Source organism: Globicephala melas, chromosome 3, assembly GCF_963455315.2.
Source record: "Globicephala melas chromosome 3, mGloMel1.2, whole genome shotgun sequence".
Taxonomy (NCBI): Eukaryota; Metazoa; Chordata; class Mammalia; order Artiodactyla; family Delphinidae; genus Globicephala; species Globicephala melas.
The window spans coordinates 147,754,313-147,780,993 of NC_083316.1; the positions used below are offsets into that span (position 1 = coordinate 147,754,313).

At 45.1% G+C, this 26,681-nt stretch overlaps 1 long non-coding RNA gene across 2 annotated transcripts in view; it reads left to right on the forward strand.

Annotated features, from left to right (window-relative positions):
* LOC115838728 (uncharacterized) overlaps positions 1-26,681 on the forward strand; it is a 140,997-nt gene that overhangs the window by 28,962 nt on the left and 85,354 nt on the right. Inside the window, exon 3 of one of the 2 annotated variants that reach the window (XR_009563322.1) lies at positions 25,264-25,460. This is a non-coding gene — a long non-coding RNA (uncharacterized lncRNA). The remainder of the gene's footprint in view (positions 1-25,263; positions 25,461-26,681) is intronic. The other variant, XR_009563323.1, reaches the window with a different exon arrangement.

A 26,681-nucleotide genomic window follows, 5' to 3' on the forward strand; every position in this document is an offset into this window, starting at 1 on the left:
AAAGAATACAGTTACAGTGGTCATACAAGCTTAAAATGAGAAGGTTTTCACGAATAAGATTCTCTGGTGGACGGCTTGGATGTGCACCCTTTGACAGCTGGTGAGCATATTTGGGGTCTCTGTGTGTTTCATTTTTCCAATAACAACTACTTCTTCCGTTCTCTGCCACCGGTCACGCTACCTTTCAGTTCCATGCTGACACTAACTACCCAGAGTTAGCACAGATCTCGTGCTTAAGGGCTCAGTCCCACAAGACTGCCCCCACTTCAGGTGCCAGGTGTGAATGGGGGCCCCAGGCTACCTGCACTCTGTCTGGCCAACTACAGATTGGGGGTTCCCATGACCCCCATCCACACTCAGGTTCCATAATTTGCTAGAATGACCCCAAATTCAGGAAAGTGCTGTACTTACAATGATAGTTTTATCATGAAGGATAAAACTCAAGAACAGCAGAACAGCTAAATAGAAGAGATGCATAGGACGAAGTTGGAGGGAGACAGAGCTTCTGTGCTGTCTCCGGGGTGCCAACCTCCTGTCACATCCATGTGTTCACCAACCTGAAAGCTCCCCCAGCCTCATGTTTCCAATTTTTATCCCAGTTTCACTACAGAGGCACGGTTGATTAAATCATTGGCCATTGTCGACTGGGCTCAATCTCTAGCCCCTCTCCTCTCTCTAGAGGTCAGGTCTGTGCAGGGTTGGGTGGGGCTGAAATTTCCAACCCTCTACTCCTGTGGTCGGTTTCTCTGGCATCCAGCTGCCATCCTGAAGCCATCTAGAGGGTCTGCCAAAGGTCACCTCATTAGCATAATTTCAGGTAAGGTCAAAGGAAGTCATTAGGAATAACAAAAGACATTCCCATCACTCAGAAAATTCCAAGGGTTTTAGGAGCTCTGTGCCAGCCAGGACAGAGACCAAATACTGTATATATAATTCTATTATACCACACTGGCATCCTAAGAAATCAGGAATCTTCTTTCTCAGTCTGGGAAGTTGGGGGATGGCTTAAGGGAGTAGGGGCATATGTGACCTTATGGCCTTTGTCAAGTCTCAGCACTTGGGAAGGCTCTTGTTAGAGATTTTAGTTGCTCATTTAACCAACCATGCAACCAACCACACCACCAGCTTCACAGTGTGCTGGGTCCAAGGCTCTGGGGGCCTAGGAGCCAGGAGATGGAGTTTGGAGAGGGGGCAGGAAGTACAGAGTTGAATTAAGCACAGTTCCTGCCCTGAAGGAGCCTGCAGTCCATGGAGAAGTACACAGCCTCTTGGCCTTTCCAAGCTTTTCCTGGACATCATCTCTCTCTGCTATCCTCTGCTATCCTGTTAGGATTGTGTCTCACCGATAGAACATGCTTCTGGTGGAAGGGGATTTTGCTGTCCACACTGCCTGCCATTGGGAGCAGGGTGCCCAGTGTGGCAGCTGCCTCTCTCTCTCCCCCTGCACATATCCCCCCTGGATGACCCCTGTACCCTCCCTCACCTATGCTCTAGGCCGCCTGGGTCTGTTGATTCCTCCTTAGCAGGGACAAGTCCATTTTTAGGAGTGATGAGTGGATGGAAAAATGTCACCAGTCACTCATGACAGATGCCGCCAAAGCTTAATTAAGACCAGACAGTTTCAGCTCAGGAACTTTACAGATGATGTGGGAAGAATGCTTGATCACAGAGCAAGGATCAGGGTCTCAGGCAAGCTCCTGTTATGCATCTGTGTGTCCTTTGTGCAAAGAGGTCAGCTCTACAGTGTAGGGGCTGCAAAACGTGTAACATGTCGTTTCTGCCCTCGTGGAGGTTACAGTTAAAATTTTTAAAATTGGTATGTGAAGAGAAAAAAGACATTAAATTATATTTATATTCCTACTGCCAATACCTCCTCAGAGAGAGAGGGAGAGAGAGAGAGAGAGAGATTGGATTTTGGAGTCTGTCCCTGGTGCTCGGATTCTGCCTCTCTCTGCTGAGGGAGGCTGTGGGTCTATCTGCTGGGTTTCGGAGGTGAATAAGCCTAGAGCCTTAGGTTGGGATTTTGGGAGAGACTTTGATGGGGAATGAGTCAAGACTGGGCATGAGGAGGGAGGTTGCTGAGGAAGCTGTGAGTTAGAAGAGATCAGCGATGTGAAGGAGAGAAATGGGGAAAGAGGGTTGGATTAAGTGTTGGTATGGATTATGAATTAGATCCCCTTTGATGTTCTAGAAGAGATGCCAGCAAAGATTAGAATGCTGGTTATTTCTGATCTCTAAACTGCGCTTCCTGAAATGGGATATCAGACACTGGACCACATGACGCCCTGGTTTGTATTTGGGTTATATGCATTTTAAAATTAAATGAGTTAATGCATCTAGTGGCGTAAATGATAAAATACTATGCATTTGTTATTGCCAAGACTCCAGTAAAAACAATAGCTCCCAATTTAAACTGAGGCCAGCTATGCTATTTGAAAATATCTTCAAGATGAAATGCAAATTTAATCATGCTATTCTTATGCTTAAAGATCTTCAATGGCTCTCCCTTGCACTTGAAGTAAAATCCCATCTCCTTACTGTGGCTTCAGGCTAGGCCTCTGTCCACCCCTCCCAGGACATCTCAGGCCATTTTACTTACTCTGCTCTCTGCTCTGGCCCTACTGGTCTTTCAGTTTCTGGAGGGCTGTAAACTCAGCAGCTTTGGGGGCCCTTGCATAGATTGTGCCTTCAGTCAGCAATGCCTTTCTTCTTATGCCCATGCACGGTATGGGAATATCATACCATATCATACTCTCCTCCACTTTGCGTGATTTGTTTCTCCTCCTCCTTCAAGTCTTCTCTGAAATCTCACCTCCTTAGAGGTTACCCCCCCCACCCTCTGATCTAAAATAAGTTACCCCATTATTATTTCTTATAGTGTAGTAGATTGAAAGGTGACTCCCAAGTTCCAGGTTCCACAGGCCCCCTGGAACTTGTGAATGTGACCTTATTTTGAGAAAGGGTCTTTGCAGATGTAATTAAGGATCTCGAAATGAGATCATCCTGGACTACCTGCGTGGGACCTGAATCCAGCAACAAGTGTTCTTTAAGAGACGCACAGAGGAGAAACTCATGGGGAGAAGAGGAGACAGCCACATGAAGAGGGAGGCAGAGATTGGAGTGATGCAGCCACAAGCCCAGGAGCATGTGGGACCACCACGAGATGAAGGAAGCAAGGATGATCCTCCCCTAGAGCCTTTGGAGGGAGTGTGGCCCTGCCCACTCCTTGATTTTGGACTTCCGGCCTCTAGAACCGTGGGAGAATACATTTCTGTTGTTTTCAGCCACCCAGTGTGTGGTACTTTGTTCCAGCAGCCACAGGGAGTTCATACACACAGCATCCTGTTCTTTTCCGTCATATTGCTTACGACGAGTTCCTTTCACGTTGTGAACTTGGTGATCTAGTTATTATCTCCTTCCAACTCCTCAACATCACTTGTCACTGTCACATTCGGATCTTTTCCATTTCCTGCTCCATCTTCAGTGCCTGGCACAGTATCTGACACACAGCAGATGCCCAATAGATATTTCTTGAATGAATGAAAATAAATAGCACGTCTCCTGTTTTAGAATCGCTAAAGAAAGGACTACCTTCTGGAGAGCCTTGGACTCCTTGCGGTTGGAAAGCATGCTTCTCAAGTGCTTGACATCACCTGAAGATGGCAGGTGACAAAGAGCTGCTCCTCCTTGTAAGGGTTATAACCATTCCCTCTGAAGTTGAGCCCATGCTTTTAAATCTCCTTGCTAATCCTTTCTTTATGGAAAGGGGAGACACTTAGCTTTCCAATGACTTTGTCCGAATGACTCCAGACAACGATGGGGTTGGGGGCAGCCTCACGTGGAGCCTGGAGGTAAATGCAGAAGGCCCAGGCACATCAGGTTTCAGTAGGATTCAGTGCCAAAGAAAACACATTCTTTAAAGAGAAGGGTAATTGCTAAAGGCTTTGTCTAATGTTAAGGCGGAGGGGATGGACCATTTGAACTGGTTTAGTATTCATGATAATATATGGTTCAGGACTCAATAAAAGGGTATAATTCTATTCAGGGATTCCACTGAGCTCATAAACCACGGGAGTGTGGCTTGTCAGCAGAATGTAGAGATTGGGTTACCACGGAGCTTGTCAACAGGGACCACTCAGGGCTGGTGATCACTCCCGAGAAAAGATTATCATGGGGCTTCTCTGGACTGCGTGCCTAGAAAAATCGGTGCCCAGATAATTCCGTTAAATTGTGTATGTGTCTGTGGTCCCAAAGTATACCAAGGATCACAGTGGTACAAACGGTTTCATTGCATGGTATTTGTTAATGAAATTTATGTACAAAAAAATTTGTCCCCAGAGATGCCATAAACAAACGAGTGAGTGTTTCCTGGAACTCTGGGTGAAACAACCTTTACCTTTAATCAAGAGTCAAGACAGTAAATGTGAGAGTGCCATGGTGTGGGGCAATGGGGAATAGTGGGGACTATGGTCAATTAGAAAGTGAATATCTTGCTTACACCCAGGGTTTGGCAAACAAAACATGTCTGCAGGCCACTGTGAGATTTTGGTTTACGTACTTACCTTTCCACTAGACCAGGGGTTCACAAACTATAGGACCTTGGGTCAAATCTGGCCCACCATTTTTATAAATAAAGTTTTATTGGAGCACAGTCCATTTGTTTACACACTATCTATGGTTGCTTTTGAGCTACAATGGAAAAGCTGAGTAGTTGTGCAAGAGAACAAATGACCTTCAGAGACTAAAATATTTATCATCTGGCCTTTTACAGAAAAAGTTTGCCAACTCTTGCACTAGACTGTGAGCTTCTAGAGGGCAACTTGGCACATATTCTTAACTCAGTAAACTTGTTTACTTTGAGGAGGAGATTTTATATTAGCCATGGCAGGTGTGTTGTTTACCCAACAACAATTTTCCTCTTCTTCCTTGCTAATGGGGGAGTGATGGGCTTTAGGAGTAGGGTATGGGCTTCTCCCCAGTCCCAGAGGGCGAATTTTGGTTAGTTCAAGCCAACTATGGTAACCCCACTCCTCCTACTAGTTCTGTGCTTTAGGCATAGGTTTGGGATGGGATTATGGCCACTGAGAGGCAGGAAGTGTAGACTTCCCCAATGATGGAAGTCTACTGGTGGTTTCTGAGAAGGGAAATCTAAGGGATGGTTTCACATCCTTCAAAAGGGACCCAAGGAGTGCTGGGTACTTCTGCCGTCTGGACATTGTTGAGGGAGGATTTAGCACTTGCAGCAACTGTAGCATCTTGGGACAAGCCCAAGGGCAAAAGCCAAAGTTGAGGATTGCAGAGTGAAAAAAACATAGAGCCTGGGTTCTCAATGACATAATGAAAACCAATTTAATCAATCCAGGATCTATCTTATTTTTTTTTGGTGGTTAAATGTCCTTATTGCTTATTCACTTTTAATTGGGTTAAGAAGCTTATACCTTAAAAAATTAAAAATATTATGTGGGTGGATCTGGTTATTCTTTCTTCTGGAGTTTCTAATTTTTATGCCTGCTTACTAGGAAGGTCTCCTACAGATTTTATAAAAATGTTCCTCTGATATTATTTTATTTTTAATTTAGAACTTTATTAAGAATTAATTTTTTTATATGGTATGAGGTAAGGGTCCAACTTCATTTTTCTTCCAGATGGAGAAATAAAAATTCTTTGAGTGTGTGAAGGTGAATGAAATCCAATGTACTCATAGAGTTTTCATAAAGATAATATGCTGTTTTCTACACTGGAAACTAATATGACAAGATTGGTTTCTTAAAAATATCTTAGAAAATGGCTAACTTAGTTGATGATTTTTAAGTGTGATATTGATGTAACTAGAGTGTTCTCTAATTTCCAAGAAGGAACCTAAAGTAACATGCAGATCCTTGCCAGAAGTTATCAATTTTAAGACAGACCATATCATGTCAGGGAAACACACATCCTGTCAAGTTTATCCAATCTGGCCCATCCCAAGGAAAAATATTGGTTTGTTTCCTAGTGCTGATTTAGAATGTTGAAGAAAAAAGTCAGAGTAAAAATGTATCAGTATCTTGCATTGACATAAAGGAAAGAGTGATTTTGAAGTGCAGAAGGTCCTCGAATCTGAAGGTTATTGGTACTGGGAAACAACCTTTCAGGTAAATCTGCTTAAAATAGGGGCTAATATTCCTTATTGAGTCTAAACCAAACACATAAACAAGCAAACAAAAACCCTTTGACATGTGCTTTGTTAATTAAAAGAGACCTTCAATAAATTGAACTGATAACTTAGTAGGAGAAGATGTTTGCAATACACACACCAAAGATTAGTATCAAGAGTATAGAAGGAACACCTACAAATCAATAAGAAAAGAAAGTAGAAACATGGGCAAAGACAGAAGTTTCTCAGAAGAGGGAGCACAAGAAGCCAATAAGTTTATTAATTCTTATTCATATTATTAGGGTCAAGGTCGAGACCTCAATGAAATTCCTATTCACACCCATTTAATTTGGAAAAACCTACCATACACTTAACCAAATTTAGTTTATAATTGCAACTGTGCACTAACTCTTAGAATGTATAAAGTATGAGTAGATGTTTATTTTTTTGGTGTAATTAAAAAAATCACATCATCAGATGCATTACTTGATATCCAGAATCTTACTGTAAAAAGGATCAATGTTGACAAAAATATTTGAGGAAGTCAAATTTTGATGTTTATGTCATTCCTTTTGAAACTCTTATTTTCGCATCATCCCTGCAGACTTTTCAATTATAAGCTGTTTGACTTTGGCCATATCCTCCTTTGCCAATAATCTTGCATTTGATTTGAGCAGTTCTCCACCATCACTCTCCTGCAGTTCATGACTTCTTGCATCTTTGGGATGATTGTCAGTGTCACTTTGCAGTCTATTTGCACTGAAACAACATTGCATTGTAGGGCCTTTGCAGCTTCCTTGGAGATTGACAAAGAATTTGCCTTAGAATTGAGATTGGGGGGTTGGGAGGATGTTTGCAGCTAGAGTGGCTCCTAGTTGCTTTTGTCTGTCTAGCAATCATTTCCCCCTTTTGGACATAGAACTCTAATTTTCTTGGGGAGACTTACCCTTCCCAACTCTCAGTCCATGTGATTTGACCGAGGCTGCTCCAACCTCCACCACCAGAGGTGGGCATGTGTCCCAGGCCTGGCCATTCAGAACACTCGCATTTCCATGACCACAGTGATTGGTTCAGAGGTGAGCATGTGACTGAAACCAGGCCAATGAAATTTCATTCTATGACTTTTGATGGAGCCCTTGGAAAAGGGCATGTCCCTTTCTCCTGGGATTGCCGAGCTGCTGAAATGTAAGCCTGGACATGCTGTGGTCCTCTTTGCTGCCACTTGGGGAAGGCAGATCTGAGAACAGAGCCAGCAAAAAGACAGCCGTGTGCTGTCACGGAGGGAGATAGTTTCTTCTTGACATTTTTTGAGAACCTGGAGAGGTTTTTGTTTTCTAGTTTTCTTATAAATTGTGTGAGTTGGGCTTCTTTAACTTGCCCTCAAAAGAGGCTGGTGGACAAATATGATATCAGAATTGGGATTAGAACCTACATTTCTTAGTCTTAGTTCACTGTATTCTCCACTTGGGTGCTTCTCCCATAATCACTTATTCAGTTTACCTTGATTCTGGATTTGTGATCTAGTGAGAAGTAATGTTATCACATGTGGAAGAAATTGCCTTCTATGCTGAGTGAACGTTGTTCACATGAGCCAAGCTGGTTATCTGGAAAAACACTCACCCTCAGCAGGCTTGTGTAATACCTCCAAAAAGAAACTTCACAGGGGAAGGTGATTGGGAGTTAGAGCTGGTATGGAAAAGTGTAGGCCTTTGGGGGGTAGAGGAACTGCTATGCGGATCCCACTTCAGCTCATATGTGGCTCAGTAAGAAGCAAGGAAATACAATTGGGCTTTCTTTCTCTTCTTCCTGTTTTACCAAATTTTGTGCCACTGAACATGGCTAGAAATGGCATAAGAATGCTAGTACCTTAGTTTTAGGTTTTGGGGGGAAAATAAGCAATTTGACAAAACTCTTACAAAATGCTTCTGTTCTTGCAAAGTGCTGAGGGGTACAGTGGATTAAACTAGGGTATATGTATCAGACAGGTTAGGCTAGGTTTTGCTGTAGTAACAAACAATTCTTAAATCCCAGTGGCTTTTTTTTTTTTTTTTTTTTTGCGGTACGCGGGCCTCTCACCGTTTTGGCCTCTCCCGTTGCGGAGCACAGGCTCTGGACGCGCAGGCTCAGCGGCCATGGCTCACGGTACCAGCCGCTCCGCGGCATGTGGGATCCTTCCGGACCGAGGCACGAACCCGCGTCCCCTGCATCGGCAGGTGGACTCTCAACCACTGCGCCACCAGGGAAGCCCCCCAGTGGTTTTTAACAACGAAAGTTTATTTCTTGTTCATGGTACATGTTCATTATTGGGTTGGCAAGGGCTCCTAGGCAGATAGAACAGCCACCATCTTCATTATGGTCAGTCACCATCCCAGATGGGAAATAGAAATTAAATGACACATGTCACTCTCACTCACAACTCATGGGCCGGAACTAGGCCCCACCTAACCATTAGAGGACCAGAAAGTACAATCCTACCATGTATTGGAGGGATAGAACTGGAAATATCTGGGGAAACAGCACTCCTGATGTCCATGGTGGCTAAGTTCCATCCTTGTCTTTGATGGAGGTAGGGGAATAAAATATAGAAGGGTATAGAAACGACAGTGATCGCATGGAGGTGGGAAGAAAGGTAGAGGTGAGAGGATGCTGGGATGGAATGAACAGGCTTCAGGGTCCCATGAGTGTGCGATTCAGTCTTCTGAAACTTGAGTTACTGTTTGTTGCTTAAAAATACAGAATTTTAGATCTCACCCCAGACTGGATAGAATTAGGGTCTGCCTTTTAACAAGATCCCCGGGCAATTTTTATGCAGGTTAAAGTTTGAAAAGTTCTAATATGTATGACAAATAAGAATATTTTAGGTAGCCTATGGACATATTTTTATCTTAATAATGATTAAACAATTAATTGTTTTAATAATATTTGATAATTTTTTGTTTTATTACATTCTTTCTGTTTTTCCTTTTATGGAATTAATATCAGATAAAACAACTTATTTCACCAAAAGTTAGTCAATTTGAGAAAAATATTAACTTAAGAGTAGCACAGGTAGGACACCAATATGGGACAAAGTGTTAAAAATGGTACCTGGGGGCTTCCCTGGTGGCGCAGTGGTTGAGAGTCTGCCTGCCGATGCAGGGGACACGGGTTCGTGCCCCGGTCCGGGAAGATCCCACATGCCGCGGAGCGGCTGGGCCCATGAGCCATGGCCGCTGGGCCTGCGCATCCGGAGCCTGTGCTCCACAACGGAAGAGGCCACAACGGTGAGAGGCCCGTGTACCGCAAAAAAAAAAAAAAAAAAAAAAAAAAAATGGTACCTGCATGCCTGAAGTCTGGGAAATCCTACCCCACAGGAGATGCTCCTCCCAACCTCCCATTTCCCCACCCTGGCATCCCTCCTCCCAGATTTCCTGACCTCACCCATCTCCCTGTTTGCTTGCAGAGTCCACTGGGACCAGCCTCTTAGTAGTCACAGGTAGAAGGAGACATGACAAAGACACAGATGGAGTTTGGGCATGGAAGGGGAAATAGTCATTCAAATTCACAATATCTGAGTGGGAGAGGGATTTATCTGGAAATATCAGGCCTAATAAATATTAGGACTCTGAATCATCCAGCTAATTTCTTCATTTTCCCAGTCTCTGTATATGCATATGTGTGTACAGTCTCAAAATTCTCTCTGTTAAAAGTTATCAAACTAAAATTGAAAATCCCGAATGAGAGCAATGATGTCCAGAATATTCTTTTGCTAGTTTCCATTTTAAGCTGATCCATTAGAAACAGTGTCTTTCTCAGTCCTTACTGGTGGGGGATGATGGCTTCATAAGGTGATGCCTTTTTTTGTCCCTCATGTGGTAATGCCCACCCCCACACCCCCCAAAAAAGATGTCCATGTCCCGATTCCCCAAACCTGTGAATATGTTGCATTATGTGGCAAGAGGGACTTTGCAGGTATGATTAAGGATCTTGAGATGGGAAGATTATCCTGGACTATACAGATGGGTCCAATATAAACACAAGAGTCCTCTTAAGAGGGAGGCAAGAGGGTCAAAGGCAGAGAGGAGATGTGACAGTGGAAACAGATGTTGAGGTAATGTGCTTTGAAGATGGAGGAAGGGGCCACTAGTCAAGGAATGCAGGCAGCCTCTAGAAGCTGGAAAAGACAAGGAAACCTATTTTCCCCTAGTGCCTCAAGAAGAAATAGGCTCGATGACACCTGGATTTTAGCCCCATCAGACTCATTTTGGACCTCTGACTTCCAGAGCTGCTAGATGATAAGTGTGCGTTGTTTTAAGCCACTAAGTTTGTGGTGCTTTGTTACAGCAGCAAGAGGAGGCGAATCCACCTCATCTCCCCTTGCAGGGGCAGTGAAGTAGATATGGACTCCAACAGCCCGTGGGGACAGCCACAGGGACACCTTCTCAATTAACACCCCCCAGATGGCTATGATCCCAGGAGTCTCACTGACCCCAAAGTCACCTGTGCAGTCAAGTGCCCCTTACAAGCAAAACTCACTTAAGTATGTATGTATGCCCATCTGAAAGACAGACAAGCTGGGCCAAAAAGATACCTCCTTTTCAAAGACCCTGTTAGCATAAAACAACCTCTTCAAGTCACTCTCATAGTGATGTCCAAACATGACAAGCTAGCCCTGGGTGGAGGGAGTGGGGGGGGGTCCCACTTTCCTTCCCCAAATCTAAGTAGAATTTTGTATATTTAGGGAGAAGAATGCATGGTGGCTTCCTACTAATTCCCCCAATTCTTCTGGTCCCACTTTGCACTTTATTTTTAAATTTTAACAGTGTTTTTTCCCATGGTCCCAGAGGCTGAAGGTCATTTATTTCCTCCTTTTTGACAATGGTATGAGAGCCACATGAAATGAACTCACACATCCTACTTTTGTTTTTCGAAGTATAACAAACAAGATGTTGTGCTGGAGCTTCTCGCACACAGAAATCTGAGTTCGTTGTTCTAGTTGTGTGATGACTTTAAGTCAGAGTACTGCACAGAGCCTTGTTTCCTCAGCTATAAAATAGGAGTGATAATTCCAAATTCTAAGGGTTGTTGTGAGGATTAAATTATTAAATGACATGATGTAGGGAAGGTACCTACCTCCATGTTCAACTGACGCTGCTCAATAAATAGCAACTGTTATGACACTTTTCTTCTTAAATTAAATGTGGTGATCTCATATTAGAGTTTTGACTTGAGATATGGCATTTTATGAGATTTTCCCCCTGGCATCCTAGGCACAGTAGTTTCTTACTGTGCATCCCCTGCCCTCCACTGTCTTTGTGGGATGGGCATTGTTGGCTGAGTACTTAGCATCTACTTTTTCTTTCTCCATCCCAACAGAACCTGGTTTTCTGGTTTCCACTTCTCCCCTGAGGCCTGTGGGTCCCACAGAATCTGAGTCCATCCCCGCCCCAAGGCCCTGATTGGCCTAAGGGTGATTGTCAATAATTGGTTCAGGAATTTGGATACAGTCCAATGATCACATGGCATTGTCCCAGCAACAGTTATTGGATCAGGGTGGGCATGTGGCCTAAGCTGGAATGAGGTACAAAGTCTTCTTTCTCTTCCTAGATATAAAAAGTAAGCAAGTGCATTTATCACAGGCTGCAGTATGCCACAATGACTGAAGCCAGCTTGAAGTGCAGAGTCAGTGTGTGGAGGAAGGCTGAACCCAGAGAGCCAGAGGAGTTCAGATAGAGCCCTGATCATATCATACCTGAAGCCCACACCATCTCTTGACTCCCTGTTGCAGGAGATAGTGTGTCTTCTGAGTGTTCAAATAAGTTTGTGCCAGGTTCTTTGTGGTAGAATTCTCTCCTCTATGTAAGTGGACAGGTGCTGTATAAAAACACTATTCCCTATGTTATTCCCAAGCCTACAGAGCACCCTTTAAGGGATCAGGGCAGATCTGACCACGGCAAGGCTAGGTGAGTTTAAGGAAAAAAATTTAGACTAAGGATTATGCTTGCACCTCATGGAGGTAAAAAGTCCATTGAAGATAGGGTGACGAGTCCTGGGAGTGCTTCAGTGGGAAGTGAAATAAGACATGAATTTACCCCTTTCTACCAGAAACTCCAATTCCCTGTGAGAAGTAGTGTGGCTCTGAGAGGCAGCATGGCATGGTGGGAAGAAGCATTCAGAATTGAGACTCTGATCTGGGTCTGGATCCTGACTCCCCCACTCCCTAGCCAGTTTACCTTTGGGCAAGTCACTCAGTCTCTCTGATTTATTATTTATGTGCATGCCTCCAAAAGTCTTGTATGTGCTGAGCACCATGCTAGGTCCTTTTTGTGGATTAGCTCACTTTATCTTTATGCCCACAAATTGGGTATGTTTTACTAATGGGGAAATGGGCTCAGAGAAATGAATAACTTACCAAAATCACAGAACAGAAAATGATGAAACTGGGATTTGAAGTCAGATAATGGGACACTGGAGACATCTGGTCAACCCAAACCACCACATCGTACTGTCTGTAAGCTTCAAAGGAGCAGGAGTGGCTGGTTGCATGAGGCAGGAAGCTGAGGATAGTGACGGGAAAGCTTTAATACCCATAGCTCCTCCATTCTTTTATTTTTAACTCACTTCTACAGCCATCCCCAACACTATGATTAGCTTAACATTTTACAACATGGAACATTTGCTAGGGGCCTCCTAAGTCAGGTATTAGGGATGCAGGAAGGGTTGGGAGCCAAGCTTCTTTACAGTTACACTTCCCCAATTCCACTAACACCACTAAGCAAGACCTACACACACTTGATAATGGAGAACTATCCCGAGAGCCCCCTGCTGAGGCTGAGAGACCAAGCTCTTCCTTTAGAGGCTCTGAGTTCCCATGCATCTCATGTGCCTGGTCAGTTCCAACCACAATCCTGTCCTCTGGCTCCAAGTGGACCACAACTTGCCAGCCCCACACTGCAGACCAGCAAACTGAGTCCCACACCTGCTAGGAAAGCCCCAGATCATCACCTCCAACTGAAAATGAGACCTGGAAATGCTGGGCCCACCCTCACCAGCTCCCAGCCAATCATTTGGTCTGAGTCCCATATCTTCATCCAATAAATGGGATGGATGATAGAGGGTCTGCCCACCTCACACTGTTTAAGACCAAGAAGGTCATATATGTGAAAGGACTCTGTAGACGGTAAAGTGTTCTACAGATGTGACGGTGGCATGATTAGTAGTAATGTGATCATTTTATATTCCTTCTCCTCATTTTAATGCCTCATGAAAAATGCCAACAAAAAGGCCGCCAAATCTGTGTGAGATAGTAGATAACAATGGTAAAGGTACAGGCTCTGGGGCCCCCAAAGAGTTGGGCCTATGCACTGACCAGCTGTGTGATGTTGGGACATTCCTTACACTCTAAGGCTCAGCTTCTTTGTGTGTAAACAGCAGGAGGGTGATACCCATGTTATGGTTGCGAGAATCCATTTGGATTTAAAGTGCTTTTAGGAACATCTGTTTTGCCTGAGCCATCATCAATCACTCCCCCTTGTTCTAGAAGCAGCACCTGGATTTCTCTCTGGGGGATGTCCCTATTGCATGCAGCCTTAGTGGGGTTGCCAGTCAAAGAGCCCTGGCCTCCCCTCTCTGATGTGCATCCGAACCTTAGCCATGCCGTACGTAGCCTCTCTGCAGGGAATCTGACACCTGCACGACGTGAAGACAGGGCACAGCTGGAGCTGATGAGGATGTGGTTTGGTCTTGCCGTCGAGAGCCCTGGAGCTGATCTGGTTTCCACTGGGAGACCTAGTTCATCTGTTTTTCCTTCAGTTCTGTGAGAGCCCTTGGAGCTTTCTGTTATCACCCATCTTTGGCCAGAGTGGATTTCCTTGCTAACCTTCTGAGCACCCTACCTGATCCAAAAGCTTAGAGCAAGAGCTTACCAGGTACATATTACACACGTAACAAACAATAGGTCTAGACTCAGCGACTTAATCATGCACTCATGGGATCCTGAGGCCTGTTCGGTCTACCCCAGCATTCCCCCTGACCCCACCTTTCTTTCCTCTTTTGTACAATTGATGCCCTTTTTATTCCTCCTTTACATGTTATTCCTCCTCCAACAAAGACAAAGCTCAAGGCCCAGAACTGACCTATTATGGTCCTCATGAATGCTGCTCACTAAATATTTTTATGCCTTCTTGGATGTTGACTAACCTTATTTGAGGTGGTTGGTTACTCTATCGGCCTGGATACTCTTGCCAACCCACAGTGAATGTGTACCATGAGCAAGAAACAAACCTTTGTTGTTAAAAGTTACTGGGATTTAGGGATTGCTTGTTACTGTGGATAAACCTAGCCTAACCTGACTGATACATATACTCACTTTTCCTTTCAGCTCTTTGCACGTTGGAAGCACTTAGGAAGTGATTTCTCAAACTACTTATTTTCTTCTTCAGACCTACAGCCACCATAAGGGCACTCTGATACCATTCTGAGCCATGTTCAGTGGCACAGAATTTGGTAAAACAAGAAGAGTAGGAAAACCCAATCCTATTTCCTTGCTTCTTACTGTGAGTCATGAGGACGTACACTGCACTTCAGTGGGGTCATGAGGATGATGAGGTTCTCAGGTGTAGACGTATATCCCATCATTCAAGTGGGGACTCACTCAGCCAACATGTGCCGAGCTGGAACTCTGTGCTGGATGCTGTGCTAGCTGTAGGCAGGTGGGGGAAAATGTGGGTGAGAAAGCCAACAATCTGAGCCCAGCACTCTTCTGGATGTGAGCCAAACGGCCCGGGAGTAGAGAGGCAAGAATGACTAACCCCAGTTTTGGAGATTCAGGTGACACTTGAGTCAAGTCCTTAAAGAGAGCAGGACTTACCTGGGCCAAAAATAGCTTGGGAGCAAAGCCAAGAGCATGAAGCGTGTTGGTGGGGAGAATTTTTGGCCCCCAGCTTCCTGGGGATGTTAGACAGTAAACCCCCTGGAACTGTGGTGTTCAGAAAATTTGTGCAGGAAAGTTAGTAGGTTAGCTCTCCCAGCACTTTTCTTGTTGAGAGACAGGGATCTGGGCAGCCAAGGAAGCAAGTTTTCAAGTGTTTCAAAAAGAGCAGGCACTTGATCTCAGATGATGCCGAAACGAATGGGAACCACTAAAGCCAGACATTCTCCATGGTGCTTGGAGGAAATTAGCAGCCCCAGGAGCCAAGAGGGTGTCAGGCGGGGACTTGGGGGTGAAGAGTATGTGAGATGAAGGGGCTTGGGCATTGCTGTGGTTTCAGTTTTTCAGATGGAGTTGAGCATGGGTACGGCCACCACGAAGTTACTATTTTTAGCAGAATGCTTCAGGAGACCGACAGATCATCAGAGAGAAGGTCTTGTGCCCAAAGGGGAGGAGCCTCTAATTTTGGCAGATCCGGGACACCCCCTAAAGGAAATATATATGCTCTTCTCATATCGTGCATGATGAACGTGAAGGTTTTCAGTAAAATGATGATCTTAATACCCTTTAATGATATAAATACCATGAAAATGAAATGTGCTCAACCTTGTCAGTAATCAGGGAAATGATGAGCAATGATTTGTACTGGCGTTGTTAGATTGAATTCCCAAGTTTGTGCAGGATCTACCGAGATATAAGCTACATTCTTTCCTGCTGGACTTAAACCTGGAGGGATACAGGCTGATGCTGTTGCAGCCATCTTGCCACCATGAGGGGTGAGCTTGTCTGAGAGTGGAGCCACACTGGAGGAAGGAGAGATGAGATGGAGAGAGAGAGAGAGAGAGAGAGAGAGAGGGAGAGGGAAAGGGGGGGGGGAAGAGAGAGAGAGAGAGAGAGAGAGAGAGAGAGAGAGAGAGGGAGAGATCAGGGCCTGATAGTACCATTGGAGTCCCAGGATCAAGCTGTACTCGAGGCTGGTACTCCCCTGGACTTTTCAGTTAAGTAAGCTAAGTTTGAGACCGATTTTCTATCTCTGGCAAGAGTTCTAGCCGACACAAGCATAGTAATGGGGGAGAAAAGGCTCATGATATTTGTCAATTATTGAGTGTTTACTACATACTGTTATAAGCACTTCATGTGTATTGCTTCATTTAATCCTCCCAACAAGTCCATGAGTCAGGGCACTCTTATCCTCATTTTACGGACAAGAAAACTGAGGCTTATACAGCCCAAGATCACAGAGCCAAGTTTGGACCTAGGTAGTCTGGCCCCAGAGCTCATACTCTTAACTACTGTCTTATGAGAACTCTTGGTGCTTTCTCTGCGGTTGACCAAGGCTGGCTTGGCCTGAAGGTCTGTGTATGTGAGTACGGCCAGTGGGATCCTGGACATTCAGTCTGTAAGGAAAACCCACATGATGTTTTCAAATTCATTGTCTTTCTACGTTTAGAAGATGATGATGATTTTCCATACTGCAGTACAATGCTATGGGCTTAATTTGGTAATTAAATGTTTGTTGCTGGGAGTGAATAAATTGTTCTCCATCACCAGGAGATTTTGTCATGTCACTTTGAAGTTGGAGAAGCCTGTTTGTTCACGGCGGCATTCACTTCCACATTGTAGCCTCATGTAATATATGCTGACGATCTTTCCCCATTTGTAGTCTCTGGGAAGATGTTATTTACTATCCCTGATGCTAGAGGAAAAAAAATTAGGTCACTGCCTCACACATCTTCCTTAAACCATCCAAACACGTTCTTCTTTAGGCAGAGATACATTTTCTGAAGAAGAGAAAACCGGCGCTTTTTTTCTCTTCTAGTCCAACTTTTCTAAAACCAAGACTGCTGTGTTCTCAAATGTTTGAAGCTAGCGTTCTGAAATGACGTCAAATGTATTTCTTTTTCTTTTATGAAGTGCGTGAGCTGCAGCCCCTGTTCAGCAGTAACATCATTATATTTTTATAAAGTCCCGAAATCCTTTAACCCCTGAAGCACAGACTCTCTGCACCTCCTCTCCCTCTTGCCATTGGAGGACATCCAAGATGCCCAACTGGCCTGCCCCGCCCACTGCGGGCCATCTCCAAGATGCTCAGGCTTTGCACTGCATGGTGCACACAGCCGGGGCATACAGACCTGTGCAAATGAGCTCTTTTGAAAGCTGCCATCTCCAATGTCGGTGTTTCGTGGACGAAACCTTATAAAGAGAGTCACTGGTCCACCTCGTTTCTGCCAAATTATGTCAATGTGGAATTAAGCTTTTTTTTTGGCTTGTTTTTGCTTTGGGGGAAGTCATAATCTTTTTGAAATAATTTACTTTGTTGTTTTTAAAAAATATGCAAAACATTTGGAATGGGTTTCTTTGATTCTGATTGTACCCTAAAAGAATGTAGAATTTTCACCCCTTCTGAAATAAAAAAAAAAAATCCTGTTACATGAAGATCAATCGTTAAAGTCCTTTTAGAGTCCCATGAAACACTTATTCTTAAAATATTTTATGTGAGGGGATACTGAGAGAGCATGTATACAGAGGTTTTGAGTCAGATTAGGGTCAAATCCAAGGGCTTTGCTTAGTAGTTGTGGGACTGGGCAAAATACTCCACATTTCTGAGCCTCAGTTTCCCTCCTCCATAAAATGAGGAAAATAACATCTCTATGCAAGGGATGAAGAATACGATAGGCATCTGAGACATAGGAGGTACTCATCAAGTGATAACTGCTTTTTCATTTTTTATTATTTTTAATGCTGTATAGTTGATTTACAATGTTGTGTTAGTTTCTGCTGTGCAGCAAAGGGATTCAGTTACACATATGTATACATTCTTTTTTATATTCTTTTCCATTATGGTTTATGTTGAATATAGTTTCCTGCACTATACAGTAGGATAAACCTTGTTGTTTATCCATCTTATATATAATAGTTTGCATCTGCTAATCCCAAACTCCCAATCCTTCCCTTTCCCACCCCCCAGATGACTGCTTTTATTATTGCCCTTCGTTGTGGTTTTTCCCTCTACATGAGATTCCCATAGGAACTTAAGTACCAACCATAAGCTTAAGGTGTGGAAGCAGGGGTAAAGGTAATGTGATGCCCAGGTATACATTGTGTCAAGCAAAATTTTACGAGAGTTAGGACTCAAATCCAGACCCAAACAAACAGATATTGGAAGCATTCATTTGCTTTCAGAAAGTTTCATCTTTAAGCTGTAAACTTCCTGGATTCATTCATGACTTCCTGTTCAGGCTACTTTGTGGAGTGTATTCCAGACACAGTCTGGGGTCTGTTCTCCAGGATCTTGTCCTGGACCCAGAGGGGACTGCACTTTTTTTTTTTTTTTTTTTGCGGTACGTGGGCCTCTCACTGCTGTGGCCTCTCCCGTCGCGGAGCACAGGCTCCGGACGCGCAGGCTCAGTGGCCATGGCTCACGGGCCCAGCCGCTCTGCGGCATGTGGGATCTTCCCGGACCGGGGCACGAACCTGTGTCCCTTGCATTGGCAGGCGGACTCTCAACCACTGCTCCACCAGGGAAGCCCGACTGCACTTCTTTTGAAAAGCAGATTTAAGGTAGAAGTCAGGGTGCCATAAGAGGAGACAGAAAAGCAGAAGAGATGTGGAGGAAAGAGGGAAGGGGAGTGGGCTTGGAGGAGGGGCAGCCTCGGAAAGCAGGGGACGTCCCTTTAGGAAAACCCTTAGGAGAAAGGCACACAGCGGGGTGGGAGAGGAGAAGGAGAGAGGAGAAGGGAGAGGAGTCTCAACTGCTGGATTAGAAAGGCCACGTGCAAATGGTTAAAATATCGCTCACTTCTATTATATCATGAAAAAAAATGGCAGTGACCAGAGCTGCCTGGATTAGGAAAAAAGGGTGTAATTCCATCTTGGGGCTTCTGGTGAATTGAGCTTGTGGTTCTGTGGTTTATGATGTCACCAGAACCCCTGGCTGGAATTACAGCCTTTTAATTTACAACTTGGTAAGTGGGGAGGCCGAGGGTCCATCATCCCTGCTTGAAATGTGGTGAGGACCCCAGGGTCGAGGTTGGCCTGGGAGTGAAGGTCTGGAGGCTGGCCCCTTGTACCCTTAGTGGATAGATAGTCTTGGTCAAGCCACTTTTCCTGTTCTGTCCTCTGTCTTCTCCCCCCGTCTCCCCATCCCTCCCTCCTCATCTCCCCGAGTTGCACAGCTTGATTTTCCTATGATTTATTTTATAAAAAACCCATGTTAGCTAGATTCCTTGGCCTTCACTCTCATTAAGCTCACAGTTCAAACCTTTCTGTCTCAAAACCCACGCAAGAAAGGCTCAAATGTGACATCTCTGACTTCTAAAGGAAGAGCCCCACAGTGAACTGGGGAGCTCATCTCTGTCTTTTGTTCTACCCCCCAACCTCCCGCTTCATCATGCATGCCAAGGTCAGGAAGTGATGGAGCTGGTGGTACCACTGGTCCGGGGGTGAAGCCTCAAGAGTGACTGTTCACAGCCTCCTCCAGCATGGCAGCATTTGGTGCCCCAGTGCCTTTGGTTATCCTAGTTCCTCAGCCTCCATTTCTTCTTCAACCTTTAACATAGGTTTTCTGAATATTTATTATGTACCAGGAGGCCCTGGACTCAGATCTTGGGATAAAATGGAAAGCAAGATAAATATGACTGCTGTCTTCATGAAGGCTCCTCCAGCCTGCTTGACATTACCATTTTGGGATGGCATAGATCTTAAAGTTAGAATGTCCCAGCCCTTATTTCCAAATTCACCCATCCTTAAGGGTTCCCCGTTTCAGTTTCTGCCACTATCATTGCCAAGTTGCTCAAGCAGAGATCCAGAGATCCAGGAGTTTCGTGTCCGATTTCTCCTTTTCCCTCATCCCCAACAGCCACTCTATTGGCTAGTCTTGTCCATGGTACCTCCAGGATAAAACTCTTCTGGACCACTTTTCTCCATCTCACTGACATCATTTTACTCCACCAGCTCTTCATGATTGCAAACAGCATCCCAATGGCACCTCCCACTTCTTTATTGTTCTCTCTAATCCAAGAGTTCTTAAAGTGGGGTCCTCAGACTAGCAGCAGTAGCAACACCTGGGAACTTGTTAGCAATTCATATTCTTGGGCCTTCCCCAGACCTATTGCATCAGAATCTCTGGGAATGAGCCCCAGAAGTCTTGAGTTTTACAAGCACCCCAGGTGATTTTGATGCAAGCTCACATTTCAGAACATCTTCAATCCATCCTCTGACCAAGCAGGGTACTTTTAAAAAATGCATTCTCTTATTTTTTTTAAATTTTGTTTTATTCAAGTATAGTTGAATTACAATGTTGTATTAATTTCTGCTATATAGCAAAATGATTCAGTTATACGTATGCATACATTCTTTTTCATATTCTTTTCTATTATGGTTTATCACAGGATATTGTATATAGTTCCCTGTGCTATACAGTAGGATTCTGTATATAATAGCTTATCCATTCTGTATATAATAGCTTGCATCTGCTAACCCCAAACTCCCAGTCCATCTCTCCGCCACCCCCTTCCCCCTTGGCAACCACAAGTCTATGTCTGTGAGTCTGTTCCACAGATATGTTCATTTGTGTCATATTTTAGATTCCACCTATAAGTGATATCATATGGCATTTGTCTTTCTCTTTCTGACTTATTTCACTTAGCATGATAATCTCTAGGTCCATCCATGTTGCTGCAAATGGCATTATTTCATTCTTTTTCATGGCTGAGTAATATTCCGCTGTATATGTATATAGTACATCTTCTTTATCCATTCATCTGTCTGTGGACATTGAGGTTGTTTCCATGTCACTATTCATTCAGGTGAATAGTGCTTCTATGAACATAAGGATGCATGTATCTTTTTGACTACAGTTTTCTCCAGATATATGCCCAGGAGTGGGATTGCTGGATCATAGTCTTTGAGGAACCTCCATACTGTTCTCCATAGTGGCTGCACCAATTTACATTCCCACCAACAGTGTAGGAGGGTTCCCTTTTCTCCACACCCTCTCCAACATTTGTTATTTGTAGAGTTTTCATTTTTTATAAATTTATTTATTTATTTTTGGCTGCGTTGGGTCTTCGTTGCTGCACGCAGGCTTCTCCCTAGTTGTGGCAAGCGGGGGCTTCTCTTGTTGCACAGCACGGGCTCTAGGCATGTGGGCTTCAGTAGTTGTGGCACGCGGGCTCAGTAGTTGTGGCACGTGGGCTCAGTAGTTGTGGTTCGCGGGCTCTGGAGCACAGGCTTAGTAGTTGTGGTGCACAGGTTTGGCTGCTCCGTGGCATGTGGGATCTTCCCGGACCAGGGCTTGAACCTGTATCCCCTGCATTGGCAGGCGTATTCTTAACCACTGCACCACCAGGGAGGCCCTGTAGAGTTTTTAATAATGGCCATTCTGACCGGAGTGAGGTGGTACCTCATTGTAGTTTTGATTTGCATTTATCTGTGCATTCTCTTATTTATTCCCATTTTACCGATGAGGGAACTGAGCCCTGATCTTAGAGGGTAAATTGGATTATATAACTTCCAAGCCAAAAATCCATCAGGAACCTCCCACTGCACTTAGAATAGAACCTACACCATCTGGCTCTGGCCTCTCTCCCCAGCTTCCTTTTGAGCAATGCTTTTCCTTGGACTCACTTGTTTCCAAACATTCTTATCTTTCAGTTCCATGAACATACAATTCCCTTTCTAGCCTCAGGGCCTTTGCACATACCATTCTTTCTGCCTGGAACACTCACTCTCACTTTATATGAATAGCACCATCACCTCATCATTCTTGCTCAGCAAAAATGTCACCTCCTCAGAAAGACATCCCCTGACTGTCTTAAAATAGATTTCCCCAGTATTCACCATTTCAGTTCCTTATTCATCTCTTCACAGCACAATTAGAGGTAACTTTATTAATTCTTTTTTTTTTTTTTTGTCTCCTCCGCTAGGAAAATAGGAGCTCTGTCTTTTCACCACCAAATTCCTAGTACCTAGTACCTACCATGGAAATACAGCATGGAATGAATGAATCTATGAATGAACATAGCCTAGATTATTTTGCTTTGCCAACCAAGTCCTTAAGATCTCAGCTCAAATATCACCTTCTCTGGGGGCTTCTCTCGTTGCCCTAAGCAGAATTAAATCCGTGATTTCCCAACACTCTGGATGGTACCATCATGACACCCATTTCCTTGTGAGGCTGGGGAGGGGGGCAGTGGGATGGCAAGACTGTGGCCTTTGAGGCACAGAGACCTGGGTCCACAAAACAGCCTGTGTCACACCCTGGCTGCTCACCACTTCCCCTCTCTGAGTTCCCTCATGTGCGCGATGGGGAGTTTCTCGTGAGGATTCAATAATGTGCCTGGCACAGGGCAGGTCCCTCAGAAGTGGTAGCTGTTAGGTTTTAGAGTGAGTTATTCATATAACTCTCTTGCCCAAGAGCCTGGGAACTCCTGGAGAGCTGGCCTGTGTCTTGTCATTTGTGCTGGTTGAGGGAGGAGGCACAGGGAGTCCCCTGCATGCCCTCCCCATGCATGTCCAGGGCATGGTTTTGGTGGCCAGCTGGCCAGAAGACAGTGAGTAGGCAGTCTCTGTCTGTGGGCGAGCCTGGCCTACGAGTCACAGGGAGAAGGAACACAAGTGGTTTGAAAAGCAAGCTAGACCTCTTCACCTATGTCCCCCTCCAATGAACATCACAAATGGATGAGGCAAAAACGCATAGAAAATCATGGGATCATAGATTGAGTTGAATATCCCATTTGCCCAGAGATGCCATCGAGTTGTTTTGCAACGCCGCTTGGAAAGGCCCAGTGGGTGTCTTTACCACCTGAAACTGCTTCCTTCCAGCTATTGCCCTCAGTTGCATGGATGGCGGGGAATGCAGGAGACACCAGGTTCCAAGGAAGTGCATCAGGCATTTGCCTGACCCTCACTTGGTCCTAAGTGAAGTCTGCTTTTCTCTCGTGAGACTCCTGGTGTACGTAGATGCCGATGCTGCCTGTCCGGTCCACCCTCTTTCCCAGAGCCTCTTGAACTGTTCCACCCACTGCTGACCTCTGCCCAGGCCCATGAGCGGGAGACTCACCTCTGAGTTCAGCCGTGTCTGCCATCTTGTACTGTGCTCTGTCTCAGGGGCACTTTGAGGTCCTGGCTTCCTCTGGAGGCAGGGCTTTGCCATTGGTCAGCTTCCTGAGTGTTCTCTGGGCACAGCACACACTAGGGGGACCTCTACTTCCAGGCATCCCTTAGTGTATATCTGTATTTTCCACACCTGAGGCATTTGGATCTCACTTTCATGATTTTTGCCGTAGTATGTTTGCAACTGCAGTTGCCCCTCATATCTGTGGGGGATTGGTTCCAGGACCCCCATGGATACCAAAATCCAAGGACACTCATTCCCTTTATAAAATGGTGTAGTACAGTCAGCCCTCTGTATCCGTGGGTTCTGCATCTGTGTATTCACCCATCCATCCCCGGCTGGTTAATCTGCAGACGCGGAACCCGTGGACGCTGAGGGTCGACTGTACTCACATTGTTCCTTCATATTTTCCTTTGAACCTACTCACTATTTTTTTTTCTACTCACTATTTAATATCAATAGATTTATTTAAATGGAAAATTTATACCACTATCTGCTTTATTCGCACTGCCAACTGCCATGAAACCATAAAAATAATACAAAAAAAGCAAAATCACTTTATGCATTTCCATTAGATCTGCCAGAGACTTGAGCTTGAGGGCTTCTTTCTCTTTGTTGAAAGTGAGAACAGCAAGTTTTTAGAGATGTGTTAAACTGCTACTTTTTCCTTGAAATATTCAGAAAGTTTGAAAGAGAATTGAGAACAAATGAATCCCTTGATTGAATGTTTTTTAAGGCTATGTCTGGTACCGCCTAAACCATTTTAGGTATAGTGACTATAGTTAGCAATACTGTTTTATATACAGTACTTCAAAATTGCTAACAGACTGGATTTTAAATGTTCTCACCACAAAAGAGGAACGTTAATTATGTCATGTGATAGAGGTGTTAGCTAAAGCTATGGTGATAATCATACTGCAATATATAAATGTATGAAATCAACACATCGTATACCTTAAACTTATACAATCATATGTAAATTATACCCTATTAAAAATAACTAATACGGGCTTCCCTGGTGGTGCAGTGGTTGAGAGTCCGCCTGCCGATGCAGGGGACGCGGGTTCGTGCCCCAGTCCGGGAAGATCCCACGTGCCGCGGAGCGGCTGGGCCCGTGAGCCATGGCCGCTGAGCCTGCGCGACCGGAGCCTGTGCTCCGCAACGGGAGAGGCCACAACAGTGAGAGGACCACGTGCCACAAAAAAAAAAAAAACAAAAAAAAAACCTAATACATAGTTAAGGCACAAAGTGTTTTAGCAAGATTAACTCACCTATCTTTGGAATAATCCTGTGATGGTGTATTATAATTATCCCGCTTTTCAGACAAGGAAATCCAGGCATCTAGTGGCTAACTTGCCCATGTTCATACAGCTATTGGGTAGTGGAGGCAGAATTTGAACCCAGCTAGCTGCCTAGTTCTGGATGCCTTCATCTCAGATGCTACTCTCACAGCCTCTGGGAGGTCCCACTCATCCTAATACTTTGGAGATGCTGGCCGTGTGGAGAGCTATGGATGGCGAGGCCAGGCCATCGCTACCCTGGGCATGGTGGGTCTGGCTCAGGCAGAGCTGCGTGACCCATCGACAGAGCTGCTTCCTCCTGGGGCCAGGAGCTGTGATCATCATCGAGTCTGCGGTGCTTCTGTGTCTTTAGCTCTGTTCTGTTCATTGAGCACCTGCTGGGGACTGGGGACGTGGACACAGATACGTCCCTTGCTCTTGAGGAACTCACAGTCATCCAGTGGGGGAGCAGGACCATGAATGGACACTGAAAGAGCCGCGTGATGGAGTTCTATTACAGAGGGGAGCACAGCGGGGTGGGCTGGGCTGCAGGCACCCCACTCAGGTTGGGAGGTGGAGAGGTAGGTGGGGTTTGGAGAATGCTTCCTGAAATGAGGAAGGAAACAAAGAATGTGCAGAGCAGAGGGAAAGTGAGAGAGAAGGCACAGGGCTGACCAGCTGGGTATGGGCAGGGCAGCATGCTTCTCGACTCCCTTGGAGAACGTAGGCAAGTCTGGGTTCCCTTCCTGCCCTTGCTGGGAAAGTCCTGAGCAGCACTGCAGGGAGGAACTTGGGCCAACTCTCCTCTGTCATTGCTTTTTCAAAGGGCGCAGATTTGAAATGTATGCCCAGCGACCAGTGAAGACCTCCGGCTCAACAGAGAAAAATGGAAGCTTTGGTCCCCACTCGCTCCGGCGAAGAAGCAAAGATCACCGCAGTCTGATATTTACAGACTCCGTACCACTGTTGCAGCCTGTGATTCTGAGGTGCAAAATTGGCCAGCCCAGAGAGGTAATTTTCGGGGTGAGTTTGTTTATTTTAAACCCCACACTGGCAGTTGGGTCAGATTTTTATGTGATGATTTTGTGTTCTGCATATAAGGAAGTACTGCTCGTTGGCTACTATGAATGTGTCCAAAACATCTCTCTCCAGAATAAACTCGTGCTTTGCTGATGAAATGAAACATACCGGGGCCACACTCAGAATAGAACGTGCTTGGTGTGGCGATCCCTGGTGAGCCGCTAACCAGAACCCAAGAACTTGGAGCTCCTTCCCGAATGCAGGAGCCTTCAGAACATGGAGCCGAAAGGCTGTGCTGAGTGGCAGGCTGCGAACATTTGGGGGGTATGCAAAGGCTCCCTGGAGTATTTAAAGGATGCCCGCACTCTCGTGCAGCATTTGATAAGTGGTGGTGGAGGACCGGTTTTGGCACAGGAGGGGAGGAAAAACAGTCATAATTCAGACCTTTTACCCAGGGCAGTTTAGGTTGTATCTAAGTGGAAAATGGAAGTTGTTTGGAAATCAGCTCAGGACACACAGGCAGGTGGGAAACCTGACCATCACTAGTGAACTGAAGGACACTGTCTGTGTGGCCTCAGTAACCTTTTTTGTGCAAAACTCGGACGTTTAGGCTGTCAGGGAAGCTTTCAGATCACTTTCAGATTTGAAGTCCAGCTAAAGGAAAGGTAAGTAGGAATTTGCTGAGGTTGTTTTGCTCAGTGTATTGGGCCAGGTTCTTCAGCTGCAAGAAACGGAAACTCTCTGGGAATTTATCGGCAGGACGTCGGGTGCACTGAGGATCGAAAGAAAAGCTGAGTGCCTGAGTCCTGCAAAGCAGGGGACCCAGGACAATGCTGGGGACCTGGGTAGCAGGACTTAAATGCTGTCTCTGGGGCTTTACCAACCATCAGAGTCTAACCTTTTTTGGCCTTGTATTGCTCTATTCTAGCTTCGAAATTTCTGGGTAAACTGGGTCTAATCGACCCTGTCATGGGTCCAGTACCCACTCCTTGGGCAGGGGAGCACAGGGAGCCTGAATTAACTGGCCCCCCAAGACGATGCAATGGGGAGTGGGTAGGGAGAAAAGAAGAACAACTCCCCCCCAAAAAGTGTGTTGTTACCCAAAAAGGGGGGCATAGATGCTGGATGGGCTAGCATAACAGATTTCTCTTACTCAGATAACGAATAAAAAGGTGACAATTTGGACTGTCACACGGCCTATTTTTTGAGGTCATAGTGAGCATG